At 54.0% G+C, this 16,062-nt stretch overlaps 1 protein-coding gene across 5 annotated transcripts in view; it reads right to left on the reverse strand.

Moving 5' to 3' along the window:
- The window catches only part of zhx2b (zinc fingers and homeoboxes 2b), a 41,798-nt gene that overhangs the window by 10,346 nt on the left and 15,390 nt on the right, over window positions 1-16,062 (reverse strand). For 3 of the 5 annotated variants that reach the window (XR_003934026.1, XM_030121163.1, XM_030121162.1), the window contains one exon: window positions 5,437-5,556. The exons of 1 other annotated variant lie outside the window; for it this stretch is intronic. The gene's annotated coding sequence lies outside the window, so the exon portion shown is untranslated. Of the gene's footprint in view, window positions 1-5,436; window positions 5,557-9,604; window positions 9,624-16,062 lie in introns of those variants that run through there. One more of the 5 variants, XM_030121164.1, reaches the window with a different exon arrangement.

Raw genomic sequence — 16,062 nt, forward strand, 5'->3', positions numbered from 1 at the left:
TCCATTTGGTTAAATGTTTTGCTAAAGAAGAGCGACACCGGGAGTGTGTGTGTGTGTGTGTGTGTGTGTGTGTGTGTCGGGGGGTGAGGATGGGGTGAGTGGGAGGAGATAAAGACAGAGGGAAGAGGGGAAGAGGGGGAGGAGGATTTAAGAGGGAAATTAAGAAGAGAGATAGGAGGAGGAGGAAGGAGGGAAGGAATTAATGAGGAAATGATGGAAGGAGAGAGATTAGATGAGGAGGTGAAGGAAGGAAGAGGATGAAAATAAAGAAAGGAGGGAATATGAAGGATAGATCAGGCAGACGAGGTGAAGAAGGAGGAGGAGAAAGAAAGAAGAAAACTAAAAGCAACCACGGTGAAGAGGGTGGCCATGAGAGACGAGGAGGACGAACGACAAGAAGGACAAACAGCAACCCGAAGGACGAAGACGAGGAGGACGAACGACGTGAAGGATGGCCTGCAGGGGGCAGTAGAGGCTGCAGGGGGCAGTAGAGCCTGCAGGGGGCAGTAGAGGCTGCAGGGGGCAGTAGAGCCTGCAGGGGGCAGTAGAGGCTGCAGGGGGCAGTAGAGCCTGCAGGGGGCAGTAGAGCCTGCAGGGGGCAGTAGAGCCTGCAGGGGGCAGTAGAGGCTGTAGGGGGCAGTAGAGCCTGCAGAGGGCAGTAGAGGCTGCAGGGGGGCAGTAGAGCCTGCAGGGGGCAGTAGAGCCTGCAGGGGGCAGTAGAGCCTGCAGGGGGCAGTAGAGCTGCTCCAGAATGGTTTCTGGATGGTTTGTGGTGTTTTGGTTCACAGAAAAATGAGCCTGAAGAAGAGAGTCCTGAACACCGTGGCGTGCACCAGCACTGTGCACAAGCACTAGCACCGTGCACCAGCACCGTGCACCAGCACCGTGCACCAGCACCATGGAGGAGGTATGGAGGAGGGACGAAGGAGGAGGAGGGATGGAGTAGGGATGGAGGAGGAGGAGGGGGGATAGAGGGATGGAGGAGGGATGGAGGAGGAGGAGGGGGGATAGAGGGATGGAGGAGGGATGGAGGAGGAGGAGGGGGGATAGAGGGATGGAGGAGGGATGGAGGAGGGATGGAGGGGTGGAGGCCAGATAAAGGAGCAGCTCATCTCAGGCTGAATTAATTTAAATCTCATCACGAAGCGACTCTGATACCTGATCTGAGACCAGAGGTAATCTGATTAGACACACACACCTACGCGCACACACACACACACACACACACACACACACACACACACACACACACACAAAGACACACAGACACACACACACCGGATGTGGAAGCGTACCACTGACGGACTGTGAGTGATGCATTGTGGGGCCTCATGGTTTAGAGTCAGGCGAGGAATCAAACCGGGGACCGGTGCAGGTTCCGGGTGTGGGTGTTTTCGGGTGTAGAGCAGTTGAGACTGTTGTTCCCGGTGTGTTTCTCCGTCACTGACACCAGACGTTCGATGGAGGTTCGATCCCGAGCTCCCGGCGGCGCGGCGCCTCAGCGGAACGCTCCGACTCAGCACCGAGCCAAGAGCGGAGCAACGGCGGAGCGGAGCCGAGGCCGCGGCGACAGGAGGGCCAATCAGAGAGCAGCAGACGACAGGAGGGCCAATCAGAGAGCAGCAGACGACAGGAGGGCCAATCGGAGAGCAGCAGACGACAGGAGGGCCAATCAGAGAGCAGCAGACGACAGGAGGGCCAATCAGAGAGCAGCACACGACAGGAGGGCCAATCACAGAGCAGCAGAAGACAGGAGGGCCAATCAGAGAGCAGCACACGACAGGAGGGCGAGTCAGACCCACGTTCCAGCCTTTGATCCAGTCTGTGGTTCTCCTCTAGAACAACGGCAGCTGCTCGGCTCAGCTAGCAGAACACACACTGGCCTCAGAACAGACTCTTTCAGCGGCACTTCAGGAACCCGTGAGGGAACGTTCTCAGTGGAACGTCACACACATTTCCTGGAGTTCTAAATGTTCCGTCATGTTAGTTTTCCTGACCTTTACAGTGAAGCTAGTTTCTGATTGGTCTCTTCAGAGCGTGGAAAAAGAACTCAGCTGTTCGTACAGAACGCCCCGTGTTCTGATCCGGTTCTTCCTGCTCAGGTTCTGCATTAAGAGGAAAACGTTCTGTTCTCACCAAAAAGCTTCAATGACAGAACAACGGAACAGATGAAAACCCAGAGCTGAAAACGCTGCGAGTGTCCCGGTTCTAGAGGTGTCCCGGGCCAAACATGGTCCGCAGCAGAACCAGAAGCAGTGAATTCCTCCCCTGGCGACACTCCGGATGCGTTCGGTTCCACATATTTTCAGGATTACTGAGCTGAAGAGTTTCCCAGAGTGAGAGAGAACAGAGAACCGGAGCTGCAGGTGAGGAGGCTCGGCTGGAACCGTTCCACCGAGACCAGATGAAGCTCGAAGGTCTTACGCAACGGCGGCTGTTTACAGAACGTGGGAGTGAGAAGAGAAAAAAAGCCCGGTTCTGCCTCCAGCCGGCCCGATCCAGCAGTGGAACACATGTGGAGACCAGAACCAGCCAGAACCAGAAAGAACCGGCCAAAACCAGCCAAGAACCAACCAGAACCAGCCTGGAACAAGCCTAGACAGAACTAGGTACAGCCAGCCAGAACCGGCCAGAACCGGCCTAGAACCATCCAGAACCAGACAAAACCAGAAAGAACCAGCTTGTCACGCTGTGTGCGATAAAGACATCTGGATAGCCCGGTAACCTGGCCCCGCCCACTCCTCTTCCAGTCTGGATTGTGGAGCTGGGCTCAGTCTGGATACTTAGGACCTACTTAGTCCTCTTGCACTTCAGGGCGCGTAGAGCCAACCAAGGCCACCAGGTCTCTCCATTTGGGTCTGTCGCGGGCGAGATGTTGTGCTTGTGCCAGGGTCACATTACAGGCCTTCAGATCCTGGGCGTTCCATGCAGCCAGCGGGGGCGAGGAGCACCTCGGGGTCGTCTCCAGCCGGCTTGTTGAGGATTAAAGGCCAGAATGTAGCTTGTTGGATGTTCTGAGGACAGTCGCATGATGTGGCCATACCAGCGCACTCTGCGCACTGCTGCGAGGCGTGATACTGGGGACTGTTGCGTTCGGTCTCTAACAGTCTGATTTGTGACATGCTGGCTCCAGGTGATACCTTCCATCCTCCTGAGGGCCTTGCTGTCAAAACCATCGAGCCTGGCCGACAGTGTCGTTCAGCGGCCAGGTTTCAGAGCCATGCAGGAGTACAGAAATCACTGAAGCGATGTAAACCCTGAGCTGTGTTGCTCTGGATATGTGCTGGTGTCGCCACAAAGGTCTCCATAAGGACTGCATGACGGAGGCTGCAAGGGCGCGGCGTCGGTCAGTCTCTGTTTTGAGATCACCGGTGTTGGAAACTGTTGAGCCCAGATATTTAAATGTAAAGACAAAGTGGACAGGTGTACCTTCAAAAAGAAGGGGTGGTGGGTCAGGTGCATCTCCTACATGCATGAGCTCGGTCTTGGACCAGTTTATCTTTAGGCCTCGCTGTTTGGACTCCTCGTCGAGCACACTGAGAGCTTCCTGGAGCTGATCGGCAGTCTCACTGAACAGGGTGGTATCATCGGCGTATTCAAGGTCCTTGAGGGTGAAGTTACCAAGTGACACCCCAGGAATACGCTCACAGACTGGTGACATCAGATGGTCTATGACACAGTGAAAAAGTTCCGGAGCGGCCACACAGCCCTGCCTTACCCCGCTGTTAATGGGGAACCACTCAGAGTCTCGACCAGTCACTCGCACACAGCTTTCCGCTCCCTGATAGAGCTGCGTGAAGAGTGAGATGATTTTGGCTGGGACTCCAAGGGACTGAAGGATGTTCCAGAGAGATCCACGGTCCACGGTGTCAAATGCAGCCCTGAGGTCGATGAAGGAGATAAAGAGATGTCGGTCTTTTCTAAACTCCCGAGCCTTTTCTATTAAAAGCTCTTCCAGTCTGGAATTGTGGAGCTGGGCTCAGTCTGGACAGGAGCCATAGAAGCTCCAGCAGGGGGCGTCGGTTCCTCCTCTGACTGACAGTGTACTTCAGCCAATCAGCGCTTCAAAACAAATACGTCATCAAAATGCGTTAGCTTCTCTCAGGGTTAGCTTTAGCTCAGTAGCTCTGGCACAAGATCGCCAATACAGGCGATACAGTCACAAGATCGCCTGTGTTGGAAAAACCTGGTTTCTCTGGTCGGCTCTATGCAACGGGACGGGACACCAGCCCCAACGCAGGAGCATGACTGACTGACTTGAGCTCCAGCTTGTCTAAGGGTTAGCTTTAGCTCTTTAGCTCTAGCTTCTTGACACACGAGAACGTCTTTTCCTGTCAGACCCTCTCCAGGCCGGACTCTGGCTCTCTGATTGTTGTAATTCTTGGTATTTCGGCTCTAACTTTACTTATAGCTTTCAGATGATGGTTAAAGTTAATCTCTGTAACCTCCGCTACGCACAGCAATGGCGTCACTTCCAGCTTAGCAACCGGAATTCACCCAAAAAATTAAAAAACAAAAAGCGGCAGCGCTGATTGGCTCGGCCGTTTCACAACCGAGTCGAACCCCCTTCTGTGGCTCCGACCAGACTGAGCCCAGCTCCAAAATCCACACTGGAGGAGGAGTGGGCGGGGCTGGGTTACGACAGAAGTCCAACAACGTCCAAACGGGGTTTTGTGATTATTATTATTTCTTTTTATTTAACCTTTATTTAACCAGGAAAGTCCCACTGAGATTAAAACCTCTTTTCAACGGAGTCCTGGGGGGGTCCGATACACCGGGTTAGAATTAGATGGGAGGGGCTTATGCTTAGGGGGGGCGGGGCTTGTGAACGCCCGGGGGCGGAGTCGATGTTTCAGCCTTGTGAGCTGCTGCACTGTGGACTGTAGAGGAATTCAATGAGAGCCCACACACACACACACACAGGAACACACACCACCGTGTGTGTTCCTGTGTGTGCGACTGCGCAGCATCTTTGTGTGTGTGTGTGTGTGTGTGTGTGTGTGTGTGTGTGTGTGTGTGTGTGTGTGTGTGTGTCTCCCTGGGCCAGGATCGCTGGTAAGCTGTGATTCAGGCTGTGAAAACACTGATTTGGCAGCCAGAGCGTCTTCCTCTGTCTCCAACGGCTCGCCAACACAGATCCAGCTCTTATTAACTGATGCTTTATTACAAAGGGAAGTGTGTGTGTGTGTGTGTGTGTGTGTGTGTGTGGCGCCGCTGGCTCACAGCTGCTCTCCACGTTCGCGCCTCCTTCTGAGGAAACTTCAGGTGTTCGGAGAGAAAACGGAACTTGTGGTGGAGTGTGTGAGGCGACGGCTCGTCCCAGCTCCGGACGTCACACACACACACGCACACCGACACGCGCGCACACACACACGCCGGTCCATCAAGCCGTCAAGCAGAGCTGAAAGCGACAGCCGGCGCTGAGCTGCAGCTCACCTGTGGTACAGGAAGTGGAGCGCACGCTGTCATCAGGTCACCAGACGCCACTTCCTGCCGGCCGCGACTCCTCCGACCAATCAGGACCGGAGCCAGACTCCAGGCCCACCAATCACAATCCTGCCAGGGGAGAGAGAGGAATAAAAAACAATCCTGAATGAAATTGAAAACGGGAATCAGATGAAAATAATTCAAAATGAAAAATACAAATAAAAGCAGACACACACACACACACACACACACACACACACCCTTCATCATCTTCTCTCTCTGTCTGCCCCCCCCCTCCTCCTCCAGCGCAGTTTGGGCTGTTTCCATGGCAACTTGCCGAGTCCCATGGTCGCTGGAGGGAGCGAGTGTTACCCGCTCATCCTGTAAACCGCGGGCCTGTGTGTGTGTGTGTGTGTGTGTGTGTGTGTGTGTGTGTGTGTGTGTGTGTGTGTCCGGCAGTGTTACAGCTGCTGGTTGGTCCGATTCTTTGTTTCGGTGAATAAATTCCTGCGCTCACATTTCCAGGGTTTTCCTGGTGGATTTGCAGGTTTCAGGTTTTCCAGGATTTGAGGATTCCGGGTTCCCGGACGGTCCAGGTTCTTCCAGGTTCTTCTGGGTTTATCTGGTTTTCTGGGTCTCCTGGTCTGAAGGTTTTCCAGGTCTGCTTTTGGATTGGTTCCTGATCAGTCCAGGTCTGTGAAGCAGAGATCAGCACTCCAGTGGCTGCTCTTTGATTGGCTGAGGGACTGAAGCTGGTCTCTGATTGGCTGAGGGACAGATGCCGCGCTCCGATTGGCTGAGGGATTACAGCTGCTCTCTGATTGGCTGTAGAGTCAGTCATCCCAGATGAACTCAGCCTTTCTCTCCACAGATTGAACACAGATAAGTTCTCTACTAAATATCTCAGCGGACACACACACACACACACACACACACACACACACACACACACACACACACAGTAACTTAAAGCTGGTTCAATTGTTTGAGAAGTTCACAGCATGGGACACAGAGACACCTTCCAAGATCTGTGTGTGTGTGTGGGTGGGTGGGTGTGTGTAATGTGGTGAAGTTGAGGGAGGTGAATGGATGTCACTTGTTTGCTTTATCATCCTAAACACACACACACACACACACACACACACACACACACACACACACACACACACACACACACACACACACACACACACACACACACACACACACACACACACAAAATCGGCAGCCAACCAGGCAAAATAGTTTGGCTGCACATCCTGTACTGCTGAACACTGAGAAAGTAAACTCAACCCTCTCTCTCTCTCTCTCTCTCTCTCTCACTTGTTCACTCTCTCTCCCTCCCTCTCTCTCTCTCTCTCTCCCTCTATTCTTTCTCACACTCGGGACAAAGCCTTCTTTCTCTGGTCAAGCGTCTCGTCCTGCTGCTCTAAGCTGATTCAGACTGTTTGTTGTTGTGTTGTTTGTTTATTGTTTGTTTGTTTGTTGTTTTCGGTTTGTTGTTGTCATCCTGTGGTGGTTTGATTCGCTCACCTGTCCGTCCCTTCCGGGTGGTGTTTTGTCGGTTTGTTGTGTTGTTTGTGTGTTTTTGTTTTGCTGTTTGTTTGTTTGTTGTTTGAGCCCCCGCCTGGTCCCAGGAGCTGAGCTGTCAGGGTCTCCCATGGGGACCAGGTCCTGGGTGACGGGCCGGACTGAGAGCAGGTCTGCAGCCCTGATGAGACAGAGAAGAACAGGCCGAGGGGGCCTGGGGAGTCCGGTCGGGCTCAGCGTGGGCCGACCCTCCAGCGGACCCACCACCCGCCAAGGGAACCGCCGGGGCCGGGTGCAGGGTGGACTGGGTGGCAGCCGACGGCAGGATACCCGGCGACCCGATCCTCGGAAACAGAGCCCGGCTCTCGGGGTCTGGACTGTCTCCTTGCTGGGGGGAGGAGTCTGAACCTGTGAGGCTTAGAGGAACCGGATAGATGTAGTCACTGTCTGGACTCTGGACCCCGGCCCCTCCAGAGGGGCTGGACTCTCCACTTCACTCCCGTTGCCATGGTGACAGGCGGCGGTCCGGTTCTCTTACGGCGACACAGCTCAGCACCATGTGTTGAGTTCACCCCGGAGAACCAGAGGGTCTGGTCCCTGGTCCAGGGTCCGGTCCCTGGTCCAGGGTCCGGTCCCTGGTCCAGGGTCCTCACTGGTGTCTCGGGAACAGCAGTCAGAGAACCTGGACTTCCTGGAGTCCCTGGGAGGACAGCTGGACAGTCCTCCATCTGGGGACTCCATGGTTCTACCAGGGGACTTCAAGGCTCATGTGGGGGGGGGGGGGGGGGGGGGGGGGGGCAGACTCCCTGATCTGGAGCCAGTGGGTTTCTGTTATTGGACTTCTGTTCAGCCACAGTTTGTCCAGAACCAAAACCGAATTCCAACACAGGGGGGTCCAGAAGTACACCTGGCACCTTGTTGTCATGTCATCTGACCTCTGACCTCGTGTTTTGGACTCTCGGGTGAACAGAAGACAGAGCTGTGGACAGATGTCCACCTGGTGGAGGAGGAACCTGGACAGACTCGGCAGGACCAGACCTGCTGGAGGGTCTGCTGGGACCGTCTGGAGGAACCCTCTGTCAGCAGGGTTTTCAACTCCCACCTCCAGGAGAGCTGCTCTCAGGTCCCGAGGAGGCCGGGGACACCGAGTCCAGTGGACCAGGAAGCAGCCTCCTCAGCCTCCCTGGGAAAGTCTATTCCAGGTCCTGGAGAGGAGGATCCGACCGACAGTGGAACCTCAGATCCAGAGGGAACAACGAGGTTTTCATCCTGGTCCTGGAACCCCGGACCAGCGCTAGACCCTATAGGGGCTCAAGGGCTCGTGGGAGTTCGCCCGACCAGTTCACATGAGTTTTGCGGACTTGGAGAAGGCGTTCGACCGCATCCCTCGTGGTGTCTTGTGGGGGGCTTCCGGAGTACAGAATCCGGGGCCCCTTGTTCAGGACTGTCCAGTCTCTGTAGGACTGGAGTAGGACTCTGGTCCACATTGCCGGCAGTAAGTTGGACCTGTTCCTGGTTCATGTTGGACTCCAGCAGGGCTGACTTTGTCTCCGGGTTCTGTTCAGAATCTTTAAGGACAGAATTTCTAGGAGCAGCCAGAGCTGGAGGGGGTCCGGTTCAGGGACCAGGAGCCTTAGGGGGTCTGGTTCAGGGACCAGGAGCCAGAGGGGGTCCGGTTCAGGGGACCAGGAGCCAGAGGGGGTCTGGTCAGAGACCAGGAGCCAGAGGGGGTCCGGTTCAGGGACCAGGAGCCAGAGGGGTCCGGTTCAGGGACCAGGAGCCAGAGGGGGTCTGGTTCAGAGACCAGGAGCCAGAGGGGGTCTGGTTCAGAGACCAGGATCCAGAGGGGGTCTGGTTCAGGGACCAGGAGCCAGAGGGGGTCCGGTTCAGGGACCAGGAGCCAGAGGGGGTCCGGTTCAGAGACCTGGAGCCAGAGGGGGTCCGGTTCAGGGTTCAGGGTTTCATCCTTGCTTTTTGCAGGTGATGTTGCCCTGTTGGCTCCATGGAACCTGGACCATCATGCACTGGGGCGGTTTGCAGCTGAGTGTGAAGCGACAGGGATGAGGATCAGCACTCCCAGATCTGAGGTCCTGGTCCTCGATTGGAAGAGGGTGGTCTGGGCTCCCTCAGAGAGAGGGGGAGGGGCTACGTCACCAGGGAGGAGCTGGGAGTAGAGCCGCTACTCCTCCACATCCAGAGGAGCAGCTGAGGAGGCTCAGCTCCTCTTCAGGATGGAACCTCCTGGACACCTCCCTGGGGACGAGTTCTGGACATGTCCCACCAGGACAAGGTCCCGAGGAAGACCCAGGCCAGCCGAGAGACTATGGGCCAATTCCAATTCTCCCCCTTAACCCTCACTCTTAAAAATGCGTGCTCCCGCGGGTCAAGTCCTGTCCCAATTCTCAGATATTTTGAGCAAAGGGACGAGTTTGAGGGAGGTTATGTCCCTCAATGTTCAGATTTTCCCAGACCACCCTTGGCGGTACGGGATATCCAGAATGCATCGCTGTTATGCTGTTGTTTTTAATTTATTTTGCTGTATTGTGAAGCGTCTGAGTATCTTGAAAAGCGCTATACAAATAAAATGCATTATTATTTCTTTTATTGCGTGTGTACCACACACACACACACACACACACACCTGTACCTGAGTCGTCAGAGCTGCCCTGTGTCTGAAGAGTCTTCTCCTTCGCACCGCTTTTCTGCTTCCTACGGACAATCTTAAAAAGATTCCCAAAGCCCACGCAGCTGGAGCTTCCATCGGCATTATTCTTCTTGTTTATTTCCGGGTTTACCTTCTTCTTCTACGCTGCGCAGTGCTGCGATTCATCTGATACAGTGCTGCCCTCTTCAGTCTCAGGGCGTAGCTGCGTTTAAGTGGTGTCCCATTTCCAAGTCACATTACATCCCTCAACTCTCATTTTTGAGGGACCCTCAAATTGAGCTTTGAGCTTGAGTGTTGAGACTGAGGGTTAAGACGGGAATTGGAATTGGCCCCATGTCTCTCGGCTGGCCTGGGAACGCCTCGGGATCCTCCAGGAAGAGTCTGGGGACAGGAGGTCTGGGCATCCCTGGTTAGACTCCTGCAGTGGGACCCGGTCCCGGATCAGCGGTGGAAAATGTATGTCTGTTTGTGAGTTCGTTGGATTGCGTGTCTGTTGATTGTTGTCCTGCGGTGGTGTTTGATTCGCTCACCCTCCGGTCTCTGCCGGCTGTCGACCTTCAGCCGAACGCTTCAATTTTGTTTTTACTTCCAGATAAACTGGATCTTCCGGATCGGGACTCGCTGCTGCTGGAGAGTCTCCGTCTCCGTCTCTGGTGGGACGAAAGAGGCGTGGAGGACGGGGGCCCTCGTCTCCGCTCGGCCGATCGGACGCCGCCTCCTGACGGATAGAGTGTCGAGTCTGGACGGCGGAGGAGTCCTTCCTCCTCCTCCTCTTCTTCCTCCTCCTCCTCCTCTTCCTCCTCCTCCTCTTCCTCTCAGAGTAAAGTTGAGAGAACAATGCAAAACCTTTGCTGCCAGATTGAGATGAAATCTGGAGGAGGGAGTCTGAGGGGGCGGGGCTATGGGGGGGCACGGCCATACGTACAGCACACGTGTGTGTGTGTGTGTGTGTGTGTGTGTGTGTGTGTGTGTGTGTGTGTGCGCAGTATGATGCAATGCGTTTGCAGCGCCGCCAGCAGCTACTCTGCAGTAAACAGACATCCTGGCACGGGGGACGTGTGTGTGTGGGAGACGGAGTACAGTACGGCGGACGAGTGTGTGTCTGTGGGTGCGTGAGTGAGCGAGCGAGCGAGCGAGTGAGTGAGTGAGTGAGTGTGTAAACAAGTGCGAAAGAGAAAGACTGTGTGTGTGACTGGGTACTATTACACATGCAAAGAGGAAAGATTGTTAGCGGGAGGCCTGTTAGAGCAGCAGGGACACCGATGCATGGATATGGAAGAGTGTGTGTGTGTGTGTGTGTGTGTGTGTGTGTGTGCTGACCAGCTGGTGTTCCACATGTGGACATGTCCTGCAGAGCCAGGGACTCCAGCAGAGACCCTCCCCTCCGGTGGACGTCTGCCCAGAGTGTGCACGTGTATATATTAGTAGTGTGTGTGTGTGTGTGTGTGTGTGTGTGTGTGTGTGTGTGTGTGTGTGTGTGTGTGTGTGTGTTCTGTTAATGGGCCTGCCAGTTGGTGGGTGTGTTATGAATGTGTTAAGTATGTATGAGTCAGTTTATTTGTATGTGTGTTTTGTGTGTGTGTGTGTGTGTGTGTGTGTGTGTGTGTGTGTGTGTGTGTGTCACAGCAGAGGAACTGAACAGCCAACTGAGTCAGTGAGTCCAGAGGAGAGTCAATACAGTGAGAGCACCGAGAGAGGAGTCCCAGCCCGAGTCACTCTACTAAGTCACTCCACCGAGTCACTCCACAGAGTCACTCCACAGAGTCACTCCACAGAGTCACTCCACCGAGTCACTCCACCGAGTCACTCCACAGAGTCACTCCACAGAGTCACTCCACAGAGTCACTCCACAGAGTCAAAACCAGAAACACTTCAGTTTGTAGGATCTGGAGACTCAAGATCAGCAGAGAGAGAGAGAGAGAGAGAGAGAGAGAGACAGAGAGAGAGAGACAGAGACAGAGAGAGAGAGAGAGAGAGAGAGAGAGAGTCCAGAGGGAGTGCAGAAGAGCTAATCCAGTAAAATTACAGAAAACTGAGAGAGTCAGAGGTCATTATCATTCAAACACACACACACACACACACACACACGCGCAGTCTCGTATTTCTATCCTTGTGGGGACCGTCCATTGACTCCCATTCATGTCTAGCCCCTAACCCTGACCCTTACCCTAACCCTAACCCACACCACAATAAAGCCTAACCCTAAAGAAATGTTTTTGCACTTTTACTTTTTTCAGTAACAACAACATGGTCAAGAAAACACTGTTTCTCCTACTTAGGACCGGAAAAAGGTCCCCACAAGGCACGGCGTCCCACGTTTTGCTATCCTTGTGGGGACATTTGGCCCCAACAAGGATAGAAATACGAGAACACACACACACACACACACACACACACACACACACACACACACACACACACACACACACACACACACACACACACACACACACACACACACACACACACACACACACACACACACACACACACACACACACACACACACAAAGAGGGAAGCAAACCTATAGAAGGAAGGAAGTAAATGACGAAGTAAAGAACCCAGTGAAGAACTGGAGAAGTAAGTCTGAACTGAAGGTTGAAGCACCGAGAAGAACCGTTCTCAGACCGGGTTCCTTCCCGTTCTCAGACCGGGTTCCTTCCCGTTCTCAGACCGGGGTCCTTCCCGTTCTCAGACCGGGGTCCTTCCCGTTCTCAGACCGGGTTCCTTCCTGTTCTCAGACCGGGTTCCTTCCCGTTCTCAGACCGGGTTCCTTCCCGTTCTCAGACCGGGGTCCTTCCCGTTCTCAGACCGGGTTCCTTCCCGTTCTCAGACCGGGGTCCTTCCTGTTCTCAGACCGGGTTCCTTCCCGTTCTCAGACCGGGGTCCTTCCTGTTCTCAGACCGGGGTCCTTCCCGTTCTCGAGCCATTGATTAATGTACTGGTTATTGTGACAGGCCTAGACTCATCCGTCCAACATCTGGGAGAAGGGCCTCGGAGTCCGTGTACCGGAACATGTAAACACCTGGAGGTTCTGAGTCCTGGTTCTGACCAGCAGCAGCCGGAGGACCGAGGCTGAAGCTGGAGGAACGTGTTCCGTAAACAAAGGTTCTAATCCGACTCCGGTTCCACAAAGACTCTTAAGAGCTTAAATGTGCGAAGGTTCAACGCTCAGGTCCAAGCCTTCCCCCGACAATCCACTAAGAGAACCTCAACACACACACACACACACACACACACACACACACACACACACACACACACTGCAGGACCCTGACAAATGAAGCTGTCCCACTTCTCCTCGGATAAGATAGGGCATCTTCCTCCTCTAACACCCAGACCTGGACCAGGGGAATGTGGACTGGAGCCAGGACCAGGACCAGGACCCAGGGATCCAGACTCAGACCTGCTGAGCCTCCAGATTCCACCGGATCTCCTCATTTCTACCAAACCTCTCACTCCCTGCTTGAACCCAACTTCAGCTCATCAGACGAGGTGGAGCAGGTGGAGCTGTTCCTTCAAGGGGTGTGTGAAATCCCCCCCCCCCCGGTTGGGGAATCCTCCGTCATGTTTCCCGACTCTCCGTCTTGGCCACCGCCGCCGCCGTGTTTCCTCTCAGCGCTCGGCTCTGATCTGACTGACGCTCGCAGCAGATTGCTTCACAGCAGGAGAGACGCTCCGCCGCTTCCTCCGCCGCTTCCCGCACCGCGGCGCTGCTCCACCGGGCAGCGCTCCCTCCACCGCTCCCTCCACCGGGCAGCGCTCCCTCCACCACTCCCTCCACCGCTCCCTCCACCGGGCAGCGCTCCCTCCACCGCTCCCTCCACCGGGCAGCGCTCCCTCCACCGCTCCCTCCACCGGGCAGCGCTCCCTCCACCGCTCCCTCCACCGGGCAGCGCTCCCTCCACCGCACCGCCATGTCGGCGCTCCACCTGGGAAATTTGGAAAAGCCGTTTCTGAAGTTTCCCAGCAGTCGATCGTCCGCCGCTGAGAGAACCGCTCCGTATGAGAACGGAGAACCGAGGCTCCGCCCGGAGACCTCTCCTGAATGAACGTCAGTTGTGCGGAGTGTGTGAAGTTGTGCGGGTTCTGAAGCTTCCTCTGGAGAACAGTTAACAGACATCCAAGTCCTGGTGGTTCTGCTAGGGTTCTCACTAGACCGGTCCAGTCAGAACCTGCTGAAGGAAGCAGCAGCTTCATCTCATGTGACCAGACCTGTGAGGGAGGCTGCGGGGCTTCAGACCGACAAGGTGTCATGTTTCAGGGCAGGTGTCATGTTTCAGGGCAGGTTCAGAGCAGGTGTCATGTTTCAGGGCAGGTGTAAAGTTTCATAACAGGTGTCATGTTTCAGACCAGGTTCAGAGCAGGTGTCATGTTACAGGGCAGGTGTCATGTTTCAGGGTAGGTTCAGGGCAGGTGTCAAATTTCATAAAAGGTGTCATATTTCAGACCGGGTTCAGAGCAGGTGTCATGTTTCAGGGCAGGTGTCATGTTTCAGGGCAGGTGTCAAGTTTCAGATCAGGTTCAGAGCAGGTGTCATGTTCCAGGGCAGGTGTCATGTTTCAGAGCAGGTGTCATGTTTCAGAGCAGGTCCAATCCAGGTGTCATCTTCCAGGGCAGGTGTCATGTTTCAGACCAGGTTCAGGGCAAGTGTCATGTTTCAGACCAGGTGTCATGTTTCAGAGCACGTTCAATCCAGGTGTCATGTTTCAGAGCACGTTCAATCCAGGTGTCACGTTTCAGAGCAGGTGTCAGGTTTCAGGGCAGGTCTCAGGTTTCAGAGCAGGTTCAGGGAAGGTGTCATGTTTCAGAGCAGGTGTCATGTTTCAGAGCAGCAGTAGACATTGTAACTCTCAGGTCTATGTTATTCAGGTCTGTGCCGTTAGAGGAATATTGCGCAAAAGTAGGATTCAGAATCCAGGATGAATGACTGACCCAGGATCATCCAGTCGAGAACCGGAGCTTTCAGGTTTACTTGGTTCCACTAAAAACCAATCCAGGATGAGAGGATAGGAGTCATCAAGTCTGGTGAAACTGATCCAAAATCAGCATGATTCCTTGAACACTGGACCGGGGGGCGGCATCTAGAGGCTGACCGGGGGGTGGGGCCTACTGGGACGACAGGGGGGCGGGGCCTTGGGGGTCGCCAAGTGCAGATGACCAGAACGGTTCCATGTCAGCAGAACGTTCTCCGCTCAGCTGCTCCAGAGGAAGACAGACGGCAGAAAATCAGACGTCCAGTCTCAGAGAAAACCTCTGAAAGTCTGACGGTTCAGAGAAGAATGAGCTGCTAGAACCTCTTGATCGGAGGGACGCCGCCTCTGTTCCCCCCTCCACCCCCCTCCACCTCTCCTCCACCCCCCCCCACCCTCTTCCTCCTCCTGATGAAGAGGATTTAATCACCCTGAGACGAAGCAGAAGCAGAGAAACTCATTAATTTCCTCTAAAACCTTCAAATCTGCCAAAAATAAAACTTTTCGTCCTTCGCTCGACGTTCCGAAGGACCGGAGAACCCCAGAGGATCCGGAGAACCCCGGAGGATCCGGAGAACCCCGGAGGATCCGGAGAGCTCAGAGATGCCGGGCATCAGCCGATTCCCATCCTGAAGGACCAATCGGATCATTTCTACAGCCAGAGCTGGTTCTGCACACGTTCTCCTGCAGGACGTTCTCCTCCAGGTCCAACTGACTCACAACAAAACTCTGAAGCAAATAACTGCAGCTCGCTGTTCTCCAGCAAACCGACAGAACGCCAAACAGGGAGAACCGACAGACTGTAAATGCAGAAGAACCAAACTTCAGACTGACTCGAGTCCAGAACTCAGAGTTTAGTCCTAAACCGTCCAAACTAGTCCTGAAACCAGTTTAGAAACGAGTCTACAGAACTTCACCCACACCTGATCAACACATCTGCTCAACAGTAGTCAACTAGTCTTCCTGGTTGCTAACTAGTGTTACAATGACTACCCGTCAGTCGTTACCATGGCAACAGCTTAACGAGCAAATTAACTAAAGTGCTGTCACAACGAACTAACTCTGGTTCTAACAACTCAACCTCTGGTTAAACAGTCAAATACTAGTACAGCTAGTTAGAAATGTCTAAAAGCTCATAGCTACTCCTCATCAAGTACTGATACAACTAATAAACTACTGGTACAACCAGAAAACTACAAGTAGAGTTACTAGTTACTGGTGCCAAACACGGACTGATGTAAACATTTAATGAAACTCAGCTAGCAGTTTGAATTGATGAACTACCAGCACAGCTGATTAACTACTGGTAAAACATCAAATTACTGCTAAACACACTGCTGACTCAACTACTGGTAAGCAAACTACTGACTCAACTCAACTACTGGTGAACACAAACTAGTGACTCAACTCATAACTACTGGTAAACAAACTACTGACTCAATTCATAAGTACTCGCATAACTAGTA

Source organism: Salarias fasciatus, chromosome 22 (assembly GCF_902148845.1).
Source record: "Salarias fasciatus chromosome 22, fSalaFa1.1, whole genome shotgun sequence".
In the NCBI taxonomy this organism is placed as follows: domain Eukaryota; kingdom Metazoa; phylum Chordata; class Actinopteri; order Blenniiformes; family Blenniidae; genus Salarias; species Salarias fasciatus.